Below are 15,473 nucleotides of genomic sequence, written 5' to 3'. Positions count from 1 at the left end.
AGGCGAAAGAGAGAGAGAGAGGGGGGGGGGGGGTGCAAGGAGAAGAATAAAAAGCTAGGAATTAAGCTACATCCAGACGGTTCAACATGATCCCCCAGTCAATCAGAGTTTGTTTCCGAGCCTCCTTGGCACATCTGCTTGACCAAGCAAAGATTTCTTGAGCTGCACGGCGGAGGACAGTTCCCTACGGTACGTTCGTGCATGTGTTGTCTGCACATGTAGCAACTCCCTGGAATTTTTTCTAAAAACAGAACTCTGATTTGGCCTCCAACGAAAATATAAGAATGCCAGTCTTACAAGAATTAATGTACCTTGTTTTTGGAAGTAGTGATTCCAACTAAAGAAAATAAATTCAGATTTAAAATAGGATTAAAAGAACATTGATCAAGGTGGAAAGTAACATCAATGAATGGCTCGAAATCCATAGTTTAACTATTGACAGCCCTCCTAAAAGATAAAATGGCATGGTGAACATATTACAACTCTGGCAAAAAAAGAACAAATTACAACTCTGTATTGATTAAATTGCAGTTTTTATGATTATGGTCATACATGGCATAATTTCATATAGGCACGATGTCCGTATAGACTACTAATTCAGCTTCATCAATAGCTCCACTCCAAGATCGCCATCCAATATGCATCTCAAAGTACTTCCTCCGCCGAAAATACTTGTCGAAGGAACGGATGTATCTAGACATATCTTAGTTTTAGATACATTCATTTTTATTCATTTTTCTGACAAGTATTTTGGGACGGAGGGAGTATTAAGTAGACCATAGTTTTGCAGTAGGTATGGTGACATGATGTAGATATAATATATTATATTCACCTGATGTTTAAAGAACAACTACATTTATCCTAAGTGGCAATAACACAATACAAGCCTTCTCCACTTCCTCTCACTTCGGTAAAAAAAATTGAACCTAACTAACATACACAACTCCCTCTTAGAGATCATTTATTTAAGCATGGTTAGTTTGACACTAATAGATCAGGGAGCATATACGTCTATAAATTATGCAGCAAAGAACTCGTATGAATCAATGAAAACATATATAAATCGGATCATAAAGTGACAACTCATCACACTGCAATAAACATACCATAAATATTACATCATATGGATCACAATCATGCAGGTCAGCTCATGTGATTATTGTATTGAAGAACAAGGGACGTGAGCCATAATCCGAAGGAAACTACTCATCCCCCCCCCCTCCCCCACCAGAGACAAGGTACCGAAAAGGCCTCCAAATTGTATCGTGGCGACCCGGGATGTGTGGCGGCGGGGAAAAAAATCCTCTATTATTATTTTTAGGTCAATATAAAGGTGTCGGCCCCTCACCACGTGACAACCACCTGTTCACGTGAGGCCCTTGGCTGTTTGTGGTGCTGCTTAGAAGCCTCTCGACATGAAACTTCTATTAATATTTATTTCCTCATTTTTATCTCCATAAAATTCATTTTCCTAAAAAGTCCAAAAACAATAGAAAAGCACCAACTGCCCTAGGCACTGAATTAATAGTTTAGTCTAGAAAGATAATAAAATTAGTGCTAAAAGTTATATAATTATATCATGAAACAAGAAAAAAGAATTATAGATGCGTATAGGTCGTATGAGAATAAAATGATAAAAATTGTAGATGCGTGTACTGCCAAAAATTGTAGCTTAAGCCATACTCCTCCTCGAGTAGGTAGATAATAAAATGATAATATTTTGATTGTGAATGCAACCTTAACATGAACATGATCAAACTGACATAATCTATGGAAAAAATTAACTTGAGAGATGGGTGATGTAATGCAATTGTCTATACTTGATATGAGGGCTCTCTAATCGCCGACTCTCAAACTGCCCGCATACGTCTGGATTTCATAGTCCGGACGTGTTGTGCCATCCAACGCGGGCATGTACTGGTCCGCGGGGCGGTCTGGACATACTTTTTCCAGCAAAACAGACAAAAACTAGGGGGGGGGGGTTGTGGGCGTCCGGACCGCTGCCACGTCCGGTGTTTACCGCCCTGGCCCACAAAAAATCTCACCCACCTCTCCCACAATGTCCATCAAACGCTCGTCTCGCTTGCCACGTCGCATTCATGCCGGCCTAGAGCATCCAGCATTGATGCCTGCGATTTGACCAGACGGTTAGGCAGCCCGGGTAGATGCGACCTGTCGAGCGTCGCCACTTCAATGCGGGAGTCGCATCCCGAGAAACTAACTCCGGCCACTGTGCCGCGTTGAAGCACGCTGACCGCCGGTTAGCCTGTCTTGGTCGCGGCTATTTAAGCCGTGCGTCGGCAATGCACGGAGCTGCACTCCCCCTCCCCAAGCACTGTCTTCGTCCTCCTCCCCGTCACCTCCACCGAGCCCTTCCTCCTCCCTGAGCCCACTGTCGATGCCGAAGTCCTGGTTCTCTGCATCGGCGGGTGGCGCTACCGCCCTTGCTCTCCGTGACCATTTGCATCACAACACCGGGCTCCTCCAATAAGGAGGAGATAGTCATCTCCTCCGGCGATGTGGAAGACCAGCCGAAGCACCGGCCCCGTCTCCTCTCGAAGACGAGTCTGACAGACGAATAATTCATCCGGCAGATGGAGATCATGACTAAGTGTTCACTCCGTCAGATGGGCCTGATGCCACCATCGCCAGGCCGCATGAAGGAGGATCCACCATCCTCGCCACGCGTCCATGTGAAGCGGGAGTCGGCATCCCCACTCTGGTAGGTGCAGGATTAGCCGACGTCCCTGCCACGCAACCGTGGCGTCCACATCGGCGGTCGCGCGAAGAAGGAGTAGGCGTCCCCTAGTGCCTCCATCGCGTGAAGGACGAGCTGGCATTGCACCCGCTGCACAGCCACTATGCGGTGGACCCTCGTCAAAACTATGACGCCACCGCCGCCCGATAAAGGAGGAGCTACCGCCCGCCATCATGAAGGGGCATGGCCGCATCCTCCACCAGCTTGGAGGAGATGTTTACGGCAATGCCTCCGGCTCTCGAGCAGTGGTATCCGAGGTGGAGCGCGTGGCGAGGCAGCAGGCGAGATATGACCGACACAATGTCGATCGCTCCTCCGCGTTCGCCAAGACGGACGTGGCGCCGGAATGGTTCGGCAACGACCCGGACCTCACCTCCGTGTAGGCACTCAACCGGAATTATTATATTTCCTTGTTCATGATAATCGTTTATTATCCATGCTATAATTGTATTGATAGGAAACTCAGATACATGTGTGGATACATAGACAACACCATGTCCCTAGTAAGCCTCTAGTTGACTAGCTCGTTGATCAACAGATGGTTACGGTTTCCTGACCATGGACATTAGATGTCGTTGATAACGGGATAACATCATTAGGAGAATGATGTGATGGACAAGACCCAATCCTAAGCCTAGCACAAAGATCGTGTAGTTCGTTATGCTAAAGCTTTTCAATGTCAAGTATCTTTTCCTTAGACCATGAGATTGTGCAACTCCCGGATACCGTAGGAATGCTTTGGGTGTACCAAACGCCACAACGTAACTGGGTGGCTATAAAGGTGCACTACAGGTATCTCCGAAAGTGTCTGTTGGGTTGGCACGAATCGAGACTGGGATTTGTCACTCCGGTAAACGGAGAGGTATCTCTGGGCCCACTCGGTAGGACATCATCATAATGTGCACAATGTGACCAAGGGGTTGATCATGGGATGATGTGTTACGGAACAAGTAAAGATACTTGCTGGTAACGAGATTGAACAAGATATCGGTATACCGACGATCGAATCTCGGGCAAGTATAATACCGCTAGACAAAGGGAATTGTATACGGGATCGATTGAGTCCTTGACATCGTGGTTCATCCGATGATATCATCGTGGAATATGTGGGAGCCAACATGGTTATCCAGATCCCGCTGTTGATTATTGACCGGAGAACGTCTCGGTCATGTCTACATGTCTCCCGAACCCGTAGGGTCTACACACTTAAGGTTCGATGACGCTAGGGTTATAAAGGAAGTTTGTATGTGGTTATCGAATGTTGTTCGGAGTCCCGGATGAGATCCGGGATGTCACGAGGAGTTCCGGAATGGTCCGGAGGTAAAGATCTATATATGGGAAGTCCTATTTTGGCCACCGGAAAATGTTCGGATTTTTCGGTATTGTACCGGGAAGGTTCTAGAAGGTTCCGGAGTGGGGCCCACCTGCATGGGGGGACCCACATGAACGTGGGTAGTGGGGGCAAGGCCCCACACCCCTGGTCAAGGCGCACCAAGATCCCCCCTTAGAAGGAATAAGATCATATCCCAAAGGGATAAGATCAAGATCCCTAAAAAGGGGGGTAGCAATCGGTGGGGAAGGAAATGATGGGATTTCTTTCCTCCCACCTTTGCCAACGCCCCAATGGACTTGGAGAGCAAGAAACCAGCCCCCTCCCCCCATATATATAGTGGGGAGGCACATGGGAGCTTCACGCTTCCCCTGGCGCAGCCCTCCCCCTCTCCCAAGTACTCCTCCTCTCCCGCGGTGCTTGGCGAAGCCCTGCAGGATTGCCACGCTCCTCCACCACCACCACGCCATTGTGCTACTGCTGGATGGAGTCTTCCTCAACCTCTCCCTCTCTCCTTGCTGGATCAAGGCATGGGAGACGTCACCGGGCTGTACGTGTGTTGAACGCGGAGGTGCCGTCCATTCGGCACTAGGATCTCCGGTGATTTGGATCACGACGAGTACAACTCCTTCAACCCCGTTCTCTTGAACGCTTCCGCTTAGCGATCTACGAGGGTATGTAGATGCACTCTCCTTCCCCTCGTTGTAATCTCTCCATAGATAGATCTTGGTGACTCGTAGGAAAATTTGGAATTTCTGCTACGTTCCCCAACAGTGGTATCATGAGCTAGGTCTATTGCGTAGATTCTTTGCACGAATAGAACACAAAGTAGTTGTGTGCGTTGATTTTGTTCAATATGCTTACCGTTACTAGTCCAATCTTGTTTCGACGGTATTGTGGGATGAAGCGGCCCGGACCGACCTTACACGTACACTTACGTGAGACAGGTTCCACCGATTGACATGCACTTGGTGCATAAGGTGGCTAGCGGGTGCCAGTCTCTCTCACTTTAGTCGGAACGGATTCGATGAAAAGGGTCCTTATGAAGGGTAAATAGCAACTGACATATCACGTTGTGGTTTTTGCATAGGTAAGAAACGTTCTTGCTAGAAACCCATAGCAGCCATGTAAAACATGCAAACAACAATTAGAGGACGTCTAACTTGTTTTTGCAGGGTATGCTATGTGATGTGATATGGCCAAGAAGAATGTGATGAATGATATGTGATGTATGAGATTGATCATGTTCTTGTAATAGGAATCACGGCTTGCATGTCGATGAGTATGACAACCGACAGGAGCCATAGGAGTTATCTTAATTTATTGTATGACCTGCGTGTCATTAAACAACGCCATGTAATTACTTTATTTTATTGCTAACCAGTAGCCATAGTAGTAGAAGTAATAGTTGGCGAGACAACTTCATGAAGACACGATGATGGAGATCATTATGATGAAGATCATGGTGTCATGCCAGTGACGATGATGATCATGGAGCCCCGAAGATGGAGATCAATGGAGCTATATGATATTGGCCATATCATGTCACTACTATATAATTGCATGTGATGTTTATTATGTTTATGCATCTTTTTTACTTAGAACGACGGTAGTAAATAAGATGATCCCTTACAACAATTTCAAGAAGTGTTCTCCCCTAACTGTGCACCGTTGCTAAAGTTCGTCGTTTCGAAGCACCACGTGATGATCGGGTGTGATAGATCCTTACGTTCACATACAACGGGTGTAAGACAGTTTTACACATGCAAAACACTTAGGGTTAACTTGACGAGCCTAGCATGTACAGACATGGCCTCGGAACACAGAGACCGAAAGGTCAAGCATGAGTCGTATAGTAGATACGATCAACATGAAGATGTTCACCGATGATGACTAGTTCGTCTCACGTGATGATCGGACACGGCCTAGTTGACTCGGATCATGTAATCACTTAGATGACTAGAGGGATGTTTATCTGAGTGGGAGTTCATAAGATGAACTTAATTATCCTGAACATAGTCAACAGATCTTTGCAAATTATGTCGTAAGCTCGCGCTTTAGTTCCACTGTTTAGATATGTTCCTAGAGAAAATATTGTTGAAAGTTGACAGTAGCGATTATGCGGACAATAGAAAGCTTATGTCCTTAATGCACTGCTCAGTGTGCTGAACCCCAAACGTCGTTTGTGGATATTGCGAACATCGGACATACACGTTTTGATAACTACGTGATAGTTCAGTTAAACGGTTTAGAGTTGAGGCACCAAAGACGTTTTCGAAACGTCGCGGAACATATGAGATGTTTTCGAGGGTTGAAATTGGGATTTCAGGCTCGTGCCCACGTCAAGAGGTATGAGACCTCCGACGATTTTCTTAGCCTGCAAACTAAGGGAGAAAAGCTAAATCGTTGAGCTTGTGCTCAGATTGTCTGAGTGCAACAATCACTACAATCGAGTGGGAGTTGATCTTCCAGATGAGATAGTGATGTTTCTCCAAAGTCATTGCCACCAAGCTGCTAGAGCTTCGTGATGAACTATAACATATCAGGGATAGATATGATGATCCTTGAGGTATTCGCGATGTTTGACACCGCGAAAGTAGAAATCAAGAAGGAGCATCAATTGTTGATGGTTGGTGAAACCACTAGTTTCAAGAAGGGCAAGGGCAAGAAGGAATACTTCATGAAACGGCAAATCGGCTGCTGCTCTAGTGAAGAAACCCAAGGTTGAACCCAAACCCGAGACTAAGTGCTTCTGTAATAAGAGGAACGGGCACTGAAGCGGAACCACCCTAGATACTTGGTAGATGAGAAGGCTGGCAAGGTCGATAGAAGTATATTGGATATACATTATGTTAATGTGTACTTTACTAGTACTCCTAGTAGCACCAGGGTATTAGATACCGGTTCGGTTGCTAAGTGTTAGTAACTCGAAATAAAGAGCTACGGAATAAACGGAGACTAGCTAAAGGTGAGCTGACGATATGTGTTGGAAGTATTTCCAAGGTTGATGTGATCAAGCATCGCACGCTCCCTCTACCATCGAGATTTGGTGTTTGCGTTGAGCATAGACATGATTGGATTATGTCTATCGCAATACGGTTATTCATTTAAAGAGAATAATGGTTACTCTGTTTATTTGAATAATACCTTCAATGGTCTTGCACCTGAAACGAATGGTTTATTGAATCTCGATCGTAGTGATACACATTTTCATGCCAAAAGATATAAGATAGTAATGATAGTACCACTTACTTGTGGCATTGCCATGTAAGTCATATTGGTATAAAACGCATGAAGAAGCTCCATGTTGATGGATCTTTGGACTCACTCGTTTTTGAAAAGTTTGAGACATGCGAACCATGTCTATTGGTGTATATGCATGAAGAAACTCCATGCAGATGGATCGTTTGGACTCACTTGATTTTGAATCACTTGAGATATGCAAATCATACCACATGGGCAAGATGACTGAAAAGCCTCGTTTTCAGTAAGATGGAACAAGATAGCAACTTGTTGGAAGTAACACATTTTGATGTGTGCAGTCCAATGAGTGCTGAGGCATGCAGTGAATATCGTTATGTTCTTACTTCATAGATGATTTGAGTAGATGTTGAGTATATTTACTTGATGAAACACAAGTCTGAATTATTAAATGGTTCAAGTAATTTCAGAGTGAAGTTGAAGATCATCGTGACAAGAGGATAAAATGTCTATCATATGATCATAGAGATGAGTATCTGAGTTACGAGCTTTGGCACGCAATTAAGACATTGTGGAAATTGTTTCACAATTAATACCGCCTGGAACACCATAGTTTGATGGTGTGTCCGAACATCATAGTTGCACCCTATTGGATATGGTGCGTACCATGATGTCTCTTATCGAATTACCACTATCGTTTATGGGTTAGGCATTAGATACAACCACATTCACTTTAAATAGGGCACCACGTAATTCCGTCGAGGTGACACCGTATGAACTATGGTTTAGAGAAACCTAAGCTGTCATTTCTTAAAGGTTTGGGGCTGCGATGCTTATGTGAAAAAGTTTCAGGTTGATAAGCTCGAACCCAAAGCGGATAAAATGCATCTTCATAGGACACCCAAAAACAGTTGGGTATACCTCCTAATTCAGATCCGAAAGCAATAGGGATTGTTTCTTGAATCGGGTCCTTTCTCGAGGAAAAGTTTGTCTCGAAAAGTTGAGTGGGAGGATGGTGGAGACTTGATATGGTTATTGAACCATCACTACAACTAGTGTGTAGCAGGGCACAGGAAGTTGTTCCTGTGGCACCTACACCAATTGAAGTAGAAGCTTATGATAGTGATCATGAAACTTCGGATCAAGTCACTACCGTACCTCATAGGGTGACAAGGATGCGTACTGCTTCAGAGTGGTGCAGTAATCCTGTCGTGAAGGTCATGTTGCTAGACAACAATGAACCTACGAGCTATGGAGAAGCGATGGTGGGCCCAAATTCTGACAAATGGTTAGAAGCCATGAAATCCGAGATAGGATCCATGTATCATAACAAAGCATGAACTTTGGTGGACTTACCCGATGATCGGCAAGCCATTGAGATAAATGGATCTTTAAGAAGAAGACGGACGTGGACGGTAATGTCACCGTCTATGAAGCTCGACTTGTGGCGAAGAGTTTTTCACAAGTTCAAGGAGTTGACTACGATGAGATTTTCTCATCCGTAGCGATGCTTAAGTCCGTCGGAATCATGTTAGCATTAGCTGCATTTATGAAATCTGGCGGATGGATGTCAAAACGAGTTTCCTTACCAGTTTTCGTAAGGAAAGGTTGTATGTGATAAAATCAGAAAGGTTTTGTCGATCCTAAGGATGCTAAAAGGTATGCTAGCTCCAGCGATCCTTCCATGGACTGGAGTAAGCATCTCGGAGTTGGAATATGCACTTTGATAAGATGATCAAAGATTTTGTTTATACAAAGTTTATGAGAAACTTGTATGTCCAAAGAAGTGAGTGGGAGCACTATAGAATTTCTGATGAGTATATGTTGTTGACATATTGTTGATCAGAAATGATGTAGAATTTCTGGAAAGCATATAGGGTTATTGGAAAGTGTTTTTCAATAGAAAACCTGGATTAAGCTGCTTGAACATTGAGCATCAAGATCTATAAGGATAGATCAAAACACTTAATAGTACTTTCAAATGAGCATATACCTTGACATGATCTTGAAGGTGTTCAAGATGGATCAGTCAAAGAAGGAGTTCTTGCCTGAGATGTAAGGTATGAAGTTAAGACTTAAAGCTCTACCACGGCAGAATAGAGAAAAAAAAGGATGAAGGTCGTCCCCTATGCTTCAGACGTAGGCTCTATAGTATGCTATGCTGTGTACCGCACCGGAAGTGTGCCTTGCCATGAGTCAGTCAAGGGGTACAAGAATGATCCAGGAATGGATCATTGGACAGCGGTCAAAAAAAATTTGTCCTTGGAGTAAATAAGGACATGTTTCTCGATTATGGAGGTAATAAAGAGTTCGGAGTAAAGGGTTACGTCGATGCAAGCTTTAACACCTATCTGAGTGACTCTGAGTAGCAAACCGGATACGTATAGTGGAGCGACCATTTGGAATAGCTCCAAGTGGACCCTGGAAGCAGCATTACAATATGACCTAGAGATTTGCGAAGTACATACGGATCTGAATGTTGCAGACCCGTTGACTAAAACCTCTCTCACAAGCAAAACATGATCAAACCCCAGAACTCATTGAGTCTTAATCACATGATGATGTGAACTAGTTTAATGACACTAGTAAACTCTTTGGATGTTGGTCACATGGCGATGTGACCTGTGAGTGTTAATCACATGGCGATGTGAACTAGATTATTGACTCTAGTGCAAGTGGGAGACTGTTGGAAATATGCCCTAGAGGCAATAATAAATTGGTTATTATTATATTTCCTTGTTCATGATAATCGTTTATTATCCATGCTATAATTGTATTGATAGGAAACTCAGATACATGTGTGGATACATAGACAACACCATGTCCCTAGTAAGCCTCTAGTTGACTAGCTCGTTGATCAACAGATGGTTACGGTTTCCTGACCATGGATGTCGGTGTCAAAACCGGCGGATCTCGGGTAGGGGGTCCCGAACTGTGCGTCTAGGCGGATGGTAACAGGAGACGAGGGACACGATGTTTTACCCAGGTTCGGGCCCTCTTGATGGAGGTAAAACCCTACGTCCTGCTTGATTAATATTGATGATATGGGTAGTACAAGAGTAGATCTACCACGAGATCAAGGAGGCTAAACCCTAGAAGCTAGCCTATGGTATGAATGTTGTAATGGAGGTTATGTCCTACGGACTAAAGCCCTCCGGTTTATATAGACACCGAGAAGGCTAGGGTTACACAGATTCGGTTACAATGGTAGGAGATCTACATATCCGTATCGCCAAGCTTGCCTTCCACGCCAAGGAAAGTCCCATCCGGACACGGGACGGAGTCTTCAATCTTGTATCTTCGTAGTCTTGGAGTCCGGTGGACGATGATAGTCCGGCTGTCCAGACACCCCCTAGTCCAGGACTCCCTCAGTAGCCCCCGAACCAGGCTTCAATGACGATAAGTCCGGCGCGTATGTAGTCTTCGGCGTTGCAAGGCGGGTTCTCCTTCAAGTTCCATGTACCTGCCAAACAGTGTCCGGCTTCCTCATTAATGTTGCGCTTCTTGGCTTCTCCGCCCAATAATGACCTTCTTCCACGCGTCGCACGAATGCGAAAAGCCAGGGTATCTTTAACGTTTTACCCCCTAGCCGCGCAAATAATCCGACTATAAGAGAGGCAAGAATCCAGATCCAAATCACACCACCTTCCTTCCGCGAGTCCTCATCGGAGCGCCTTTGACCCAAAAATCCATTCCATCATGGACCGTCGTTGCGGCTCCTCTTCTCGTGCACCCAGCCCACTGCCAGGAGATTGGAGGAGATGCTCTGTTCCACACAACGAGCTAGTGAAGCTCCAAGCGGGGGGATATCTCCCTCCGGCCTTCATGGTCCCGGTTCGAGCCGGGCTGGCCACCTACCAAGGTGGGAAGCAAGCGGAGGTTACCCCAAGTCCCAACAAAGGGGAGCGGGTATGCTTCGTCCCCTATCTGATAAGGGGACTCGGATTTCCTATACATCCGTTCCTCCGCAGGCTCCTGGAGTTCTACGGACTCCAGCTCCATCACCTTACACCCGCCTCTGTCCTGCATATCGCGGGTTACGTAGCTCTCTGCGAGCTATTCCTGGGCATCGAGCCCCATTTTGCGCTGTGGAAGAGGTTGTTCTGCCTCGTACCCCGTTCTCACGAGGGATCTACATATCAAGTGGGCGGCGCCGAAGTATGGCGCATTGCCGGGACCGGATATCCATCCGGAACCCCTAAGAAGGCGTCCGAAGACTGGCCCTCGGAATGGTTTTACATAGAAGACGCTCCGCTGCCGGACCCATTCCGGGTCGGCCTCCCGGAGTTCAGTATTGCTCCTCTGAAGAAACGCCTTAGTTGGCGCCCGCGGAGCCCCCAACTGGAGGAAGACAAGAGCGTCCATTACCTGATGGGCCGAATAAGATTATTAGCCCATTCCGGGTTGACCATGATTGGAGTCATGGCAACATGAATCATGCGGGGGGTACAACCATTGCAATACAGGGGCCACCCCATGTGGGATTTCAACGGGGAAGACGATGCCACCCGCCATGGCCGCAAAGGGCCGGATTCGACCGAGGATCTGGTGCAGATCCTGTCCGGCCTGTACAAGGGGGAGAAGGAGGACTTCCTTCGGACGAAGCCCTTAAATGGGTTTTCCATGAATAACCCTCGGGGCTGGGTAAGTGAACACTTTTAAGGGCTCAACCCATGCTTTCAAAGTTTAAGCTTCTTACATTATGTCTTCGGCGCAGGAACTGCGCCGGATTGTGGAGGACATGGTAAGTCCAGCTCTGCAACCCGAGGATCCGGAGAGATCCCAGGATCTGGCCTCCAAAGAGGATCCGGATATCAAGGTGGAGCTGATTGACGGGGTGTTCCACCAACTCAGCATGGATAATGCTTTAGTCGCCATTACGGCGGACTACCCCGGATTATATCCGGCTTTCCAGGTGATTGTGACCGAGGTCCGGACACCATTATTTCTTCCTTGCCTTCTGACCTTCGCGAATGATGGTGTTTTACAGGAAGCGCCTTTAAGGCGGGAAACCGAGCCCGCGGCGGCTGACCAACAAAGGCCAGTCCGGACCAGCAGGCGTAAAAGGAGCGCGACACGGACTGGAATGTCGCCGCAAAGGTATAGCTCGTATTTAAATATTCAGAGCAACGTTCCTAGGAAGCGTCTGAGTGCTCACGATTTTTGCAGGAAAAAGAGCGCCCGCCGGACTGCGGGCGTAGAGGTTGCCGATCCGACCTATACCAGCCAGGCTCCAGCGCCCGGTCTAGAGGGGGAGGCAAGCGCAAGGCGCGGGCCGGATACTCCTCCAACGGAGGATGCCGACAGACTGTCCGCCACCAAGTCTGAGGTGGAGAGCACTGAGGGAGTCCTAGACTAGGGGGTGTCCGGACAGCCGGACTATCATCGTCCGCTGGACTCCAAGACTACGAAGATACAAGATTGAAGACTCCGTCCCGTGTCCGGATGGGACTTTCCTTGGCGTGGAAGGCAAGCTTGGCAATACGGATATGTAGATCTCCTACCATTGTAACCGACTCTGTGTAACCCTAGCCTCCTCCGGTGTCTATATAAACCGGAGGGCTTTAGTCCGTAGGACAACATACATTACAACAATCATACCATAGGCTAGCTTCTAGGGTTTAGCCTCCTTGATCTCGTGGTAGATCCACTCTTGTACTACCCATATCATCAATATTAATCAAGCAGGACGTAGGGTTTTACCTCCATCGAGAGGGCCCGGACCTGGGTAAAACATCGTGTCCCTCGTCTCCTGTTACCATCCGCCTAGACGCACAGTTCGGGACCCCCTATCCGAGATCCGCCGGTTTTGACACCGACATTGGTGCTTTCAGAGAGTTCCTCTGTGTCTTCACCGATAGGCTTGATGGCATCTTCAACCAACAACGCTGTCCAGGGTGAGACTTTTCTCCCCGGACAGATCTTCGTATTCGGCGGCTTCGCACTGCGGGCTGATTCGCTTGGCCATCTGGAGCAGATTGAAAGCTACGCCCCTGGCCGTCAGGTCAGATTCGGAAGCCTAAACTTCACGGCCGATGTCCATGGAGACTTGATCTTCGACGGACCCGAGCCACAGCCAAGCGCGCCGCACTGTTGCGATGGGCATGATCTAGCTCTGCCGCCGAACAGTGCCTTGGTGGCCGCACACGAATCCGCTCCGGCCATTTGTCCGGAGCCGATCACCCGGATAGAGGATCGGTGGATAGACACCGCCTCGGGGGCTTCAACTTCCACGGCGATGGAGCCGAACAATAATCTCGTCCCTCGTGAAATTTGTGATTCCGAGGTGCCGGACTCCTTGCCGGACTCCGAACCTCCCGCGCCCCTACCAATCAAATCGGATTGGGCGCCGGTTATGGAATTCACCGCCGCGGACATCTTCCAATACTCGCCCTTTGGCGATATCCTGAATTCACTAAAGCATCTCTCGTTATCAGGAGAGCCCTGGCCGGACTACGGCCATGATGGTTGGGCTACGGACGACGAAGAAATTCAGAGCCCACCCACCGCCCACTTTGTAGCCACTATCGACGATCTAACCAACATGCTAGACTACGACTCCTAAGACATCAACGCTATGGACGATGATGCCGGAGATGAACTGGAACCAGTGCCCACAGGGCACTGGAAAACCACCTCGTCATATGACATATACATGGTGGATACCCCAAAGGATGGGGACGGCGAAGAAACAGCGGAGGCAGACTCTTTAAAGAAGCAGCCCAAACGCCGGCGTCAGCGGCGCCGCTCTAAATCCCGCCACAGCAAGAATGGAGATTCCGGCACAGGAGATAATAATACCCCAGAGAGTGCCGAAGACAATACCCTCCAGCAAGACTCAGTGCAGGAGGATGCAGAAGCAAGCCCTCACGAGAGGGCGGCAGACGAAGAGGTTGAGGATCATAACTATATGGCTCCCTCCCAAGACGAAGCAAGCCTCAACGATGACGAATTCGTCGTACCTGGGGATCCCGTCGAACAAGAGTGTTTCAAGCGCAGGCTTATCGCCACAGCAAACAGCCTAAAGAAAAAGCAGCAACAGCTTCAAGCTGATCAGGACCTGCTGCCGATCGATGGACCGAGGTCCTCGCGGCCGAAGAGTATAAACTCGAACGCCCCTCCAAAAGCTACCCAAGACGCAAGCTGCTCCCCCGATTAGAGGAGGAAGCATACATACCTCCATCACCAGCGCACGATATGGCTGACCGACCACCCCGTGGTCGTGACAGAGAGGCATCCAGGCCCCCAGCCAAGACCGTACCCCGGCATCGCTCCAAAAGTACGAAGCCAAGAGGGAACGCGCCGGACTTGCGAGACATATTGGAGGACAAAGCAAGGCAATCCAGATCCATCTACGGATCACGTGGGCGCCCCACGACCCACGACGAATACCGTCGCGCCGGATACAATAACCCCGGCCGGGCCGAACACAGCAGACAGCGCTCTCTCGAGCTGCGTCGCGATATTGCTCAATACAGAGGCGCCGCACACCCACTATGCTCCACTGACGAAGTAATGGATCATCAAATCCCTGAAGGGTTTAAACCTGTAAACATTGAATCCTACGATGGCACAACAGACCCCGCGGTTTGGATAGAAGATTATCTTCTCCACATCCATATGGCCCGCGGCGACGATCTCCACGCCATCAAGTATCTCCCACTCAAGCTTAAAGGACCAGCTCGGCATTGGCTTAACAGCTTGCCCGCAGAGTCAATTGGCTGTTGGGAAGACCTGGAGGCCGCGTTCCTTGATAACTTCCAAGGCACGTATGTGCGACCACCAGACGCCGATGACCTAAGCCACATCATTCAGCAGCCAGACGAATCGGCCACACAATTCTGGACACGGTTCATGACGAAGAAAAATCAAATCATCGATTGTCCGGATGCAGAGGCCCTTGCAGCCTTCAAACATAACATCTGGGACGAATGGCTAGCCCGGCACCTGGGGCAGGAAAAGCCGAAATCCATGGAAGCCCTCACATCGTTAATGACCTGCTTTTGCGCGGGAGAGGACAGCTGGCTAGCTCGCAGCAACAATCTCCGTAAAAATTCTGGCAGTCCGGATACTAAGGACAACAACAGCAGGTCACGTCGAAACAAAAACAAACGCCGCATTAACGGCGACGATAAGGAGGATACGGCAGTCAACGCCGGATTCCGAGGATCTAAACCCGGTCAG

This window comes from Triticum aestivum, chromosome 7B, assembly GCF_018294505.1.
Source record: "Triticum aestivum cultivar Chinese Spring chromosome 7B, IWGSC CS RefSeq v2.1, whole genome shotgun sequence".
In the NCBI taxonomy this organism is placed as follows: Eukaryota; Viridiplantae; Streptophyta; class Magnoliopsida; order Poales; family Poaceae; genus Triticum; species Triticum aestivum.
This window is presented reverse-complemented; position numbering follows the sequence as displayed.